General features: G+C 46.6%; 1 long non-coding RNA gene across 1 annotated transcript; it reads right to left on the minus strand.

The window, feature by feature from the left end:
- Window positions 1-1,751: 1,751 nt before the first annotated feature.
- LOC147261186 (uncharacterized) lies at window positions 1,752-11,431 on the minus strand. The gene is made up of 4 exons (XR_015116081.1): window positions 11,280-11,431; window positions 10,166-10,281; window positions 2,512-2,841; window positions 1,752-2,180 (listed from the first exon to the last, which is right to left on the minus strand). It is a non-coding gene; the product is annotated as an uncharacterized LOC147261186 (long non-coding RNA).
- Between the last annotated feature and the right edge of the window lie 2,227 nt (window positions 11,432-13,658).

A 13,658-nucleotide genomic window follows, 5' to 3' on the forward strand; every position in this document is an offset into this window, starting at 1 on the left:
CTGGAACTTCAAATGTTGAAAAGGTAAGGAACAACTTGTGTGGTGTACCTTGCAAATATAACAGGTGAACATGTTTTGTTTGGAGGATTCTTATTTCCTTGACCTGCGGACTCTCCTTCACGCCCCAGACATCAATGCCATACACCGTGGTCTGGATGAATGTGCAGAAGTTGCACAATGCCTCGTCGTAGGACACAGCAAAAGCAAAATGAGCCTTGAAGAGCTCATCAAATGCAGCTACTCTGGTCTGCGTTGTACAAGGAATGACCTTTTGATCAAGGACAATGAAGAAATCCTGGATTCTGTTCTCTCTTTCCCCCCAGACACAGGAGAAAGGGCTGGGCAGGGCTGCTTTTCTTGAGGAAGATTTCCATGCTTTGTGCCACCTGAAAGAAAATAATTTGCAATATAAAAAATGCATTAAAGAGAGATGCAGAAATATAGAGCAGCAAGCAGAGGCAGAGACTAAAATGAAAATTCAGGACAAGAGATAAATTTAGAAGTGGCCAGAGTATAAGTTTCCCATGATATTTCTCAGTTAAGTATAAATTTATTAGGATATAAATATTCTCATTTTAATTCCATCCATCCATCGTCATCTTCCGCTTATTCCTTACTAGTAAGGGTCGCGGGGGGGCTGGAGCCTATCCCAGCGTCTATGGGCGAGAGGCGGGTTCACCCTGGACAGGTCACCAGTCCATAGCAGGACCAACATACAGAGACAGACAACCATTCACACTCACAGTCAATTTAGAGAATCAATCAGCCTCGTCCCCTCTTGATGTCTTTGGACTGTGGGAGGAAGCTGGAGTACCAGAGAGAACCCACACAGGAACAGGGAGAACATGGAGACTCCACACAGAAAGATCCCGCGCCCGAGCCGGTACTCGAACCTGGAACCTTCTTGCTGTGAGGCCACAGTGCTGACCACTGCACCACCATGCAGGCCCTCATTTTAATTGTCTTCTGTATATGGTTGTTTGGTTAGTTATTATAGTGACATAATTAGTAACAGAAATGGGTATGTCTTCGAGCATATCTTCATGAACTTCAAGTGTTCAGCAGCAGCCGATGCACCAACTTTTGTCGACTTCTTTCCCTTGGTTGTTGGAGGTAGCAGGTGAAGCAACAAAAGGATAGCAGCAACCTCATGATCCCATACTGCAGTGACAGTACAATTACTTTGACGAAAGAATCAGTGCTACGCATATTTTTTTTAAAGATTTAGCTACTAATTTGAAAACACTACTCATCATCTAAAGATAAGTCGTCATAAAACCGCATTTATAAAACGTTCAAGTCTTAGAGAGGCATATTTTATCCACTAAAAGTGAATTAAAAACGTACAGCGTTAAAATGCAAGTTGCATGATCAGGTAATAACCCTATTTGTTCATGTGTTCTTTTTTATGTTGACTTCAGAGGGAATGCAGAGAAAAGAAAGTGATTAAAGATCCAGCATAAACTTACCACCATCATCAGACTCCAGTCGCACATCTCTAAGTAGCTCGTCCACGTGTGCACTCCTGAGGCAGATTCTTGCAGTCTGCAATGACCCTTTGTTTGAAGAATGTTGGCCATTTGGCAAGAAATCTACCAGACACCTCCTCACCAAAGAGCATTGCAAAATCTTGATCAATCTTAAACATAATTTAACCGTTTTCCTCTGAGTTAGTGTGTTTGACAACTAACTCAGTTTACTATAAACCTGGACCAACATCAGAAGTTTTAGATGGGGCTACAGAGCCTAGAATTATAACAAGGTCAGCAGAGAGGAGACAACACAAATTAGTTTGAAGATATACGTGTATTTGAAGAGACAAAAATTAACATTTATATTCCCTGCCTATCTTAGCCGGCTCCCTGAGTATACAGTTGCACATATGAAATGAATAAATAAATAAAAACAACAACACAAATGATTTCAGAACAACTGTTTCCCAGTGAGGATGAAAGAAACAAAGGTGTCTCTGGTCCCCGCGTGAGTGCGTGTGTGAATGTTTGTCTCTCAAAATTTGCAATTTAACTACCCGGGTAGGTTTATGTATTATCTTGAGCGTTGATGGTTCCAAAGATTCCCCGGCTGGCCACACCAGGATCCTGGTCCATCCGCTGCCAACGTCTGTGGTGTGCTGGTCACTGACCATCAGGGTCAGGTTGAGCTGAATTCTTTATCTCTCTCTAAAAAAACAAACAAATCGGAGGTGTTGTGAGAATCTATAAGATCAACTCAGCTCCACCCTTTCTCTCACGGCTCTACTCAGGATCCGAGGTCTCAGCAAGGTATCACGCGATCTAGTAACGTCTCATTTCACAGTTAGAACATGCTGAGGACGTACGCGCCACCTGCTGGCTAGGCCGGGAATTACACTTTCACAGTGAACTCTGTAACCTGTTGTGGGTTACAATAACATTTTGAGGACAAAAGGAAATAAAAAAAGGCATTAGAGAGCAAACACAGAGGCTATTCAAAAACAGACAGATGCTTTTTAAAATTAATTTCAATTCTCACCAAACCAGGTGTATCCAGAAACCGTGGGACGAGGTCTCGAACAGAGGCAGCTATGGCTGGATCTTGGACGATCTTCTGTCTGTGCTGAAATGTGGACTTCATTTTGTCTTTGACGAGGGCAATGTCCGTTGAGTGCTTCATCATTGACATGGCTTCCTTGCATTAATCACCTGACAGTTGCTGCACACTTGAACAGATGCTGCGATTAGTCTTGGGGCTATTTTGAAAGGTGAATTTGGACATCTTGACTTCTTCAGCAGTGCTGTGTTGGACAGTTTTTAACCTCCAAGCCAGGTAGCCAGAACCACTCTGGGGATCATAGAAATGTTCCTGGGGATAAAAGTAAAATACAGTAGAAAGAGTGTGTACATATATATACACACATATACAATTCCCTGATAATGCTGTGTGTAAAGGGCGCCATCTACAGTCTATCCAAAAAAGAGACATGTTTCACCTGAAAAATTTGGCAGAACAAGCCAAACAGTGTACTTCCCTTCACTGCGCCATTGGAAAAACCTAACTGATTCAGAAAATACTGACACCATGGATTTATTTTCTGTTTTTACTTACATAACCAGCCTTTGAATCTGGATCCCTCAAACTTGGGAACAGGATGATAATGCCGAGGGCATATGTAATGCCGACATTTAAAGGAGGGATCCTCCTGATAGAAAAACATGTATAAATTAAGTAAACAACTACTTTTATTTAAATTACTTACTCAAACATTGCCCAAAGCCTGAATAAGACAGTATCAATTGGATGTCTAATTAAATGTGACCATTCGTAAAATACATGTAAGTCTTAAGGTGTTACGTGTGGGGAGGTGTGAGCGGGAAGTAGACCCAGGCGCAGACAGTGGGAAGGTGCACAAGAGGTTTTTATTTTGAGACGGGGGAACTTGAATCCATATTAGGACCCATGAACTTAAGACAAGGCAACTTTAGACCTGTAGACGGGGGGACTTGACGACGACTTGAGACTGACGTGAGAGCATAACAACACGCAAAAAGCACGACATGGCACGAAAACACGACAATGGACCAACAACCTAAGAGGGGAAAACACAGGGGTTAAATACAAGAGCGGAAACAAGACACAGGTGGTGCAATCACCCAGGTGAGACACATGAGGTAATCACAGGAGGGAAGGAAGACAGGACATGACTACAAAATAAACAGGAAGCACGAGACAGGGACCGTGACATTAAGGTACTGCTGCAACATAATCATGGTTGTAATTATCTACAAGTTGCACTCGTTTGTTCTTTTAAACAAATGTTGGAATGAACAATCCATATTAGGACCACCTGTAGTTATTTTAAAGCAATTTCTAGAGAAGATTTTGCATGCCTCTTTTTATGAATATTTTTGCAGAGGATGTGAATGGGATATGCAAGCAAAAAGCTGCATTTCAAAAAACTTAGATTTGGCTGCAGAAGGACTTTATGAATGTCACTTGTGCTTTCTTTTGCTTTTGACCTTGCAAGTCATTTTTTGTGAAAAAGTACTAAAACCCAAATTTTGGAAAGAAGGTCTGAATATTTCAATCTTACTGGAGAATACTTTATACAATATCCACAATATCAACACATCTATTTTATATAAACAGATAATTGTGAAACCATCATTTTCTCTTAAAAGTCTCTTAAAAGTAGAAAGGGACTCAGCAGAACGCACAGAGTTTGGTAGTTCGTTCCACCATTGGGGAACAACAGAAGAGAAGAGTCTGGCAAGAGATTTGGAGCAGCGCTGGGCTGGAAGCACCAGGGGTCTTTCGCATGCAGAGCGTAGTGGGCGAGAAGGAGAGTAGACCTGGATCAGGGATTCCAGGTAGGCTGGAGACGTTCTTGTGATTGTTTTGTAAGCCAAGAGAAGTGCCTCGAATTTGATCCTGGCTGCCACTGGAAGCCAGTGAAGAGAAACCAGCAGCGGGGTGACATGTGCCCTTTTGGGCTGGTTGAAGACCAGATGTGCTGCTGCATTCTGGATCATCTGCAGAGGCTTGAATGAGCATGCAGGGAGGCCTGCCAGAAGAGAGTTGCAGTAGTCAATGCGTGAGATGACAAGAGCTTGAACCAGAAGCTGAGTGGTCTGTTGGGTCAGGAAGGGTCTGATCTTCCTGATGTTGTAGAGGGCAAACGGCAAGACCGAGAAACTGAGGCCACATGAACCTTAAAGGTCAGCCGGTCATCAATCATGACACCCAGGTTTCTGGCTGAGTTTGTGGGCACAAGTAGGCTCGAGTCAAGTTGGACAGTGACCTGAGGCTGAACAGATGGACAAGCTGGAAAGACCATAAGTTCAGTCTTAGACAGATTCAGTTGAAGGTGGCGTTCCTTCATCCATGTGGAGATATCAGCCAGACACGCTGATATACGATCTGAGACCGTTCTGTCATCAGGTGGAAAAGAGAGGAGAAGCTGAGTGTCGTCAGCATAACAGTGGTAGGAGAAGCCATGGGAGCGGATCACTGCACCAAGTGAGGTGGTGTACATATAGCCACTATAGTTCTGCTTGTATCATGTCCCTTGCACTCCACTACTGCAACCATTTTTGGGAGCATGAGTGCTTCCTCTAATTCTCTCATCATGGTCTCATGTCTGATTGGTGTGCCTGTGGAGGTGCAATAGCCTCCTCTTCTCCATTCTGGGAGTTGCACATGTGTTGCGTTAACCGCATATGCTGAGTCCGTGTATATGTTCACCCTCTGTCCCTTCCCTAATTTGCATGCCTCAGTGAGTCCCACAATTTCTGCCTTCTGTGCTGAGGGGCCGTCTATCACTTGCCCTGTTGCTAGGGTTTCATAGGTTCCATCTGCAGATAGTTTCACTACCGCCAATGCTGCTGAGAATGAACCATCATGTTTTCTAAAACAACATCCATCAGAAAACAATGTGCATGTGGCGTCATGATTAGGTGTTGCCTTCAGGTCCTCTCTCAGTTTGAGTCTTGTATGGCTCTCGGGGCGCACTCGTGCGGCTCCCCTCCTGTCATGTGATCTGCCATATTTATCCCCTCGTGGGTGTAAGTCAAATTAGGTGCCAACAGAGCTTTCTCTATTCTGGACTGTCTTGTTCCTGTCAGGGTGAATGCCTCAGAGGATACCAACCCCACAACTCCATGAGAGGTCAAGACTGTACATGGGTGTCCAGCTAATTTACTCAATCCTGCTGCGTGTCTTACGCAAGGGGGTTGTTTGGTTTCGACTGTGTCCAATGCTACACTCAGATACTTTAACACTGCTCGCCTACCTCCCCATTTTCTGGAAAAGATCGAGGTAAAAAGTCTGAGTAATTTGGTGCTGTAAGAGCGGCTGACGTTGCTAGTTCTTGTTTCACTTGAACAAATGAGTCCTCTGCTTCAGGTGTCCACACCAAGGGATTAAATCTATTCTTCAGTCATTGTTCGTTAACTAGCCGGCGAAGCGGGGTCGTCTTGTGGGTGTAGTCGCCAATATGATGACGGCTGTAGCCTGTGAGGCCCAGAAATGACATCATGTCATGAACTGTTTGAGGCTTGGGATGTCTCAGAATGGTGTTACGATACTCTGCAGAAATGGAAGTGGTGTTACCGGTGACTAACCCTTCCCAAAAATGTTACTTGGGAGCGCGCACATTGTAATTTGAATTTTGACACTATAAAGCCTCCTAAGGCAAGGGATTTCAGGTATGCCTGGGTGGCTTGTAGACACTCAGATTCAGTGGGTGCGGCAATGAGAAGATCATCTACATACTGTCATAACATGCAACCTGGCGGGAGGTGGAGGGTTTTAGATAAATGTTCATGTAGCGCACGATTGAACAGGCCAGGTGAGAGAGAGAATCCCTGAGGTAGAACGGTGTATTGATATCTATGTCCGTTCCACATGAATGCAAAGTACTTGCGCAGTTCAACTGGCAGAGGTATTGAAAAGAATGCATTTGCTAGATCAGTCACTGTGAAAAACTGTTGTGTTGGAGATAGTTGAGACAGGGCAGTGTGCGGATTTGGAACCGGGATAGGAGGCGTGATTACACGTGCATTAACAGCTCTCAAGTCATGAGCCGTTCTCCAATCTCTGTTGGGTTTCCCTACAGGTAGAACAGGAGTGTTCCAAGTAGAGGTGGAAGCCTCCAGAACACCTTTTTGTTCAAGGTCCTTGATAATCTGAGTGATGGGCCCGACAGCATCGGGTTTAGGTGGATATTGTGATATCCAAACGGGCGCTCCAGGTGACACTTCAAATGTTACTGGTGTTTCAGGGTCATCGTGTCCTACATCTGTTTTTCCTTCTGACCACACCGAAGGCAATATGGTACTGAGGAGTTCTGTAGTCATGTCACTATCTGAATTTTCACGTCCATGTTGTCTTTTCAACTCACACTGTTGCAACACCGATGGGGTCACAGTGTGATGAGCGATGCGATAAGTCTCTAGGGAGGCTGAATATGTTAAGCCTGCCACCTGTGTCTGTTTCCAGTCGGTCACTAAATGGGCCGCTTTGATCATTGGTCCGAGATCCTTAGCATCCACTCTAACTCCCACCAACAGTGAGATATGTGGGACTGAGGTATCTGACATCTGAAATCATTCATCTTGTTCGGGGGTCAACACCACATGGGCTGCCACTCCTGTTTTATTTACATATATACAATCTGACTGCAGCATCCAGTGTGAACCATGCACTTGACCAAACGCCTCTTCATATACCTCATTAGTCTGATATCGATCATAGAGGAGAGTACAATGATACGGATCAGTAGGAGGATCATAGGGGTGCATGGAGTTAATCCATGGGCGCCATTGATGGAAAAGAGTCATCAGACTTTGGGGACCAGGTTCATCTAGACACAGTTCTGCCCAGTAGATGGTAGCGTTAACATTTTCTTTAACTTCAGGTTCATGCATCAACCATTGTCCAGTCACCGAGGAGGCCAGCACAGAGTTGGTAGGTGTCATCTTTATTCCATTAGGGAAAGATATTTCCAGTCCCGTTTCACCACACAAAATAGAAGCATTGCATTTAGTCAACAAGTCTCTTCCCATCAGGGGAATGGTACAGGATGGAGAGTGCACAAACTGATGCTGCAAAGTTTGTTCACTGACTGCCGTTCGGAGGGGGTGGGTAAATGGGATGGCAGTTGGCTGTCCATTAAAACCCACTAGTTCCACTTTTCTGTCAGAGATAAGAGCTTCTGGGGGGCTGTGATTTAGAGCAGAATATTTTGCTCCTGTATCCACCAGCATGTCAACAGCTACTCCCTCTACTCTCACTCTTAACAGGAGGTCAGCCAATCCCCCTGCTGTTGGAACCGGGCACCCCTATTGTGGCGGCGGGTACCAGTCCTCCCTTTCCCACTGAGGCATCTGGTATTGTTGTGGAGTCAGGTGTTGTTGTGGTGCCTGATGGTCCTGTGGTGGTCCTCCCTAACCACGCCCACGTCCCCTCTGGGATGGAGGTTTGTTAGGACAGTTTCGTGCCCAATGATCTAGTGACCCGCAGACATAACATCCCTCCCCCTGCGGCAGCCCCTGGTAACCGTTCCCACCTCCCCGACCACTGCCTCCTCCTCTCTGTTGAGAGTAACCACGCCCTCTGCCTTCTCCTCGTTGGGGAGAGGCCTGATAGTACTGAGGCTGAGGTCCAGGTGGAGCCCACTGGTACTGCAGTGGATAGTACGGTAAGGCTGGTACCACAGGTGCAGGCATTACTGGTGCCGGTGGTGCAGGTGCACCTGATTTACTGCGTGTGTGATCAGACACAGGGCTAGCAGAACAGCTTCCTGGTCTACTGGGTGGACAGCTTTTTCGTGTTGGCACGTCATCATCAGAATCTTCGCACTCGAACACAATGTCACATTTTAGTTTTCCTGGCAGAGGTTTGTGATCTTTATCACGTGGTTTTGGTGTCAGTGGAGGTCTGTCAGGTAGCATCTCTCTGGGATCCCATCCTCTGGAGTGAGGCGAATGATATTCTACTCCTGTTCTTGTCTGTAGTTTTCTGACTGACATCCATCTTTCGTCAGTACTGGGCCTTGCACACTTTTTAGGGGGCTCAGGTCTCAGTAGGGGGTTTAAAACAGTCTGGGTTCTACTGTAGATCTGCTTTTCTTTTTCGTAGGGGCGGGTTTGTCAGCTGCGTCATGGTCAGTCTTGTCCTTCTGTGGTTCGTCACCATTATTCTCTAGTAGTCCACCACCATCTTCTTCTTTTATGTCTCCATATGCTTGCTCATCTCTCTCTCTCTTCTCCCTGTCCTCTCTACTTTCCCTGTTTCCACCTTCATTTCTCAGTCTCTCTTCTTCTAGTCTCCTCCTGGCTTCTTCTAACTGCTCTCTCACCTCATCGTATTCTGACTGTCCCTGTCCACCGGAGGCCTCATCCTCCTCTTCCTCAAACTCCACCTGTACATCTATCTTCATCGAGATAACAGGCATCTGCAACACTGCCGCAGGCGCTGGAGGTGCCGACAGACCTGAGTACGGAGGTTTCTCCTGCGTCCCTTTCAGCGTCTGTATGTGACACCTGGTTCCAGCTGCCATGGCCATCAAATGCAACATTGCTCTCCACTCATCTTTCTTCTGACCTGCTTTAGCATGCTTCTTCCGACTCAATCTGCCTGTGTCACTTTGTCATGATCCATCACTTCATCATACGCCGCCTTCCCATCCACACACAATCTGTCCCTAATACACTGGAGTCCACCGACTCCCCACCACTTCTGTCCTTTGCATTGTTTAGTGTATTCATCAAGGTTCTGTCTCAATGTTTTCTTTCCCTTGTCATCACCACAATAGTCAGATATCGCCTGTGATATTAGGCCTTTCCACCACGCCTCCCACTGTTCACAGTTTAGTTTATCATTGTTTGCCATGGTCTTTCACAATTATCATCACACAACACAGTTCAAATGTGGCCACACACTTCTAGGTGTCAGTGGATCTTGTCCTCCTCAGTTGTCTCTCCTCATTCGCTTCTACACTATCCCAAGATAGTGCGATGAGGAAACATAGGTCTGAGAATTTTACTGACTCCTCACCAAGTGTCCAATCCCACAGTTCCCACAGACCCCAGAGACACACAGACTGGGTAAGTAATTTTAATCAGAGAGGTTGCAGTTTTCCCAACAAGCTTCTACCACTCGATTTTACTGAGGGGCGGATGTTACTCACTGCAACAGTCTCATTACTTATTCTTCCCACTTCATCTGTTTTGGATGCCTCAGAAACCTCCCACTCAATTCCCCGTGCAGGTTAAAAAATTGTTGGGTGTTTTTTTAACGTCTTTTACTTCTCTTATTTCTTCTTCTCTTCTTCTTCTGTGACTTCTTCTTTATGAGTTATTAACTCAATGGACTCCAACACTTAAGCCTGCCAAGCCCGTAGCGCCAATTTACCGCTGTCCGATTCATATATTCGGGGGACTCTATTGCCCCGGGCCTCGAACCCACTAGCGCCGTTTTTGTCACTATATTGGACCCTCACTCCAACATTTTAAATCGGACCCTCTCTCCGATTAATTCAAAGTCGAACCCTCTCTTCGATCTTTGATCATTTCTTTTCTGTTAATCTTTGATGTATCCAATTCACGATGAATGACGGTGGTCTTCACAATTCTCTTAATTTGGATTGTCCAATGGCAGTAGTTCAATACAACAGGTGACTGCTTACCTTATGTTATCGGCGCCGTCAGAGAATTGAGAAGTCCGAAGTCACTCAGGGTGGTCCTCAATCGACCGAGTTACCGATGTCCTTCCTTCATATCACATCGGGGTCACCAAGTTTCTCTGTAGGAATTTTTCAACAAGTCGTCATTAATCAGTCAGAAGGACCCACAGAGTCTATATTGCGCTGTTCAAAATCTGGAGAGGACTCCTTCTAGTTAGTTCAAAAGAAATTATTCAGATTAACAGGAAAGAATGCAGAGCTCTGGAGATCGTCTCCCTATCCTGGAGTCAGCACACGCAGATGCATCGTCCCTGGTGTTGGGGCAAGAAGTCCAACGATCTAACTATCTTCTCCAGTTTTATGTGTTACAAGGAGGTGCTGATGTGATCGCTTTTGCTTCAAGTGTGTATTTTTGATCTTGTGTTATTTTGCAGATTCTTCTGTCTGACCGCGTGCCAGCACCATCTGTTCCCATCGTAGACTTCTTGTTGCATCTGTGAAGATCAAAACCTCTCTTGTCCTGATTCATGACCTTGCTCTTATCTACTTCATGCTACCGTAGAAATTCTGTGGACTCTGTTCTGACCTGATTAGCTTGAGGGAGTGATGCTAGCATGAGCTACACTCCTGCTAGTCCCTGTTGTGACCTTTCACCTGTCCACTCTTAAACAATCTGGTCTGTGCTTCACCCTATTATAAGTAAATATATGTATAAATTTAACTACAGTTTAAGCAAATATATATGTATGGGCTCATCTACAGTTTAAAGCAAATATATGAATAAATTTATCAACATCAGGCAGGTGAGCGAATTCGCGCGAATGACACAAATTGACACTAAAATGATCCGCCGTCAAATTCGCGCGAATGATGCGACGCGAAATTCGCGTTAACGTTTGGTGTGAACACAGTTACATGCACTTTCACCTTTCCAAAAACAGCCTTTCATACACATTTTCTGCTCATACTGCATTAGTAAAGTAAAAACACAGCCAAATCACGGAGAAATAACGCCGTGTTACCATACAGAACACACATTATTAAGACAAGCATTGGTGGTTCGGCGTTAACCACGGTACACGTACAGAGGGATGAAGCGATATTCCGCTCTACTCACCTCCCTTTCAGTGTTTATGCCTGCATGAGTCCGTGTCCGTAGACTAATTAACATGTCCGGGCATGCCCGGGGCTACGAGGCGGTGCAGCCGACGATAACGGCGGCCAGCTAAGTGTTGCCGGCTCACCCTCTGTTTCCCTTGAAGGGCGGGGCCTGATGGGTAACCTGAAAAAAGTGCGAGTGTGAAATGAATGGCGGAGCAGTGTGCGTGTGAGGAAGTCTCCCCCATATGTCCAGCGAAATCAGTGTGAGTGTAATGTGTAATGTCAACGAGCGCAAGACGGCCGTGTTTTGTTTCTTCTGTGGATATAATAAAGCCGATGTTTTCGTGAACGGCATTGAGGCACCTTGTTTTTCTCCAGCACCTGATGGAGTGACCCGGACCGCTAAAAGGCCTGTTAGCAGCCATAAGGAGCCATAACGTAGAAGTCAGCAGCGCTAATTACTACGGTTTTTTTTAGCCGGGAAGCTGATGGAGGTAACACTGGGGGATCGTCCGGGATTTTTCTTCGTCTGAGTCGGAGGAAAAAGAAAAATGTGACTGAAGCGGATAATGGCGACACTCGGAGGTAACGCTAATGCTAGAGTTCATGGCCACGCCAAGCTGGCTAGCTTTGCTAACACCAATCCTTTCGTTGTGGACATAATGGACAGACACTGGTGATTGTTGTTGTGACTGTGGCGTGCGTGCTAGCCGCAGAGGGAGCAGCAACCCTTTCGTTGCGGATACAGAGCCAACGTTAGCCGCTAGTGGAGCCCAAGCACCTGTCCTGCTGTCCGACGCTGCATGGCCGCTCACACCGCCACCTTCAACAACGACGAACCCTTTTATTTCAACGCCAGCTCACGCCGACACGTCGGGTGATGAGTTTAAAGCTTTTGTTCATACGGACTGTGACCATATTGGAAAGGCAGCTTCTACACCAGCGGTAGCTTCACGTCATGTGATGGACGATAGCCACATCCAAGCTCCCGCGTCGTGCACTTGCAATCAGCAGCAGAGCGGCTTTACTCCTGCTAATCTGCACGTGTCCCCCATCATACCGCAACTGGCCCAGCCTGCCAGACCTCGCTACAATGAGCAAGTCCACAGAAGTAGCACCAGCCCTCACTAGTGTGGACGACACCGGCCCGATGGAAATAGAGCTTGGCCTGGAACTCGTGGCCATTCCTCCTACATCATGCCTGGCTGTGAATTGATGGACAGCAGCGATGACGAGTTGTATGGACAGAAGGAACGAATCCCCACGCTGCAACCTGGCAAGTTCGATGGCTCGACTTCATGGAAAGACTTTTTCTATCAGTTTGAGAGCTGTGCTAAGGCTAACTACTGGTCGGAGAAAACCATGGCAGTGCAGCTTAGATTTAGCCTGACAGGTGCAGCCGGTGCCATTGTCCACAAGAACCCCATATCTGCTCATTGGAGCTACCAGAGGATCGTGGATGAGATTGAGTCTGCCTACGGTCCCTGTTCAGAGCATGCAGCAGCAATCGGCATTGAACTGAGACAGAGAGTGAGAGGACCAGGTGAGACTCAGCACAGTTTAAGAGTTAATATCTATGAGAAGGTGTCCATTGTGTATGCTGACAGAACTGAGCTGGAGCAGGAGGCTGTTAGAGTTGAGATTTTTATCAGTGCTTTGGCCGATGCGGAGGTTGTCCAGCGGCTGCTGGAGGAGCATCCCTGTACACTGGCTAAAGCTTATGAAATAGCCCACCGCTACGAGACGACCAGGCGGGTAGCAAGGACTGTTACACAGCTAATGCAGCGAGGTCAGCATGGTGGCGGGGAGCGGCGATCCAGGACAGCCATGGTACGTGGAAACCCTTTCACTGCTGTGGTTGAGGATCCAGTGGGGGTAGTAATATATATGGGAATATTCCCATCCGAGTTTGCAACCCTGGCACCGCTCCTGTAACACTGAAACAGGGATCGGTGGCTGGCGTCCTCCAACCTGCCACAGTACTAGAGGAGACGGAGTTTCAGCCAGCAGGAGCTCCAGCAGCACCCAAGTCTACTAACCATTTCTCTAGTTCTGTTCCCCACCACCTGCAGGTGCTGTATGCAGACAGCTGTGCTAACCTGACGGAGGATAGCCGCTGTCGGCTGGCTCACCTGCTACAGACCTATGGGGATGTCTTCTCCACGGGGCCCACTGACCTTGGTCGCACTAGCCTGGTGCAGCACGATATCCTGACCACACCAGGGCCCCCTGTGAAACAACCACCACGCCGGATGTCCCGAGAGAAGCAGGTAGCGGCTGATCAGCAGGTACAACAGAGCTTGGAGACTGATGTGGCTCGGTCCAGCAGCAGCAGCTGGGCCGCACCAATTGTAATGGTAAAGAAAAAGGACGATAGCCTACGGCTCTGTGTAGA

The sequence above is a fragment of the Aulostomus chinensis genome, chromosome 5 (genome assembly GCF_037954235.1).
Source record: "Aulostomus chinensis isolate RoL2024-O1b breed Wild chromosome 5, RoL_Achi_v1.0, whole genome shotgun sequence".
In the NCBI taxonomy this organism is placed as follows: Eukaryota; Metazoa; Chordata; class Actinopteri; order Syngnathiformes; family Aulostomidae; genus Aulostomus; species Aulostomus chinensis.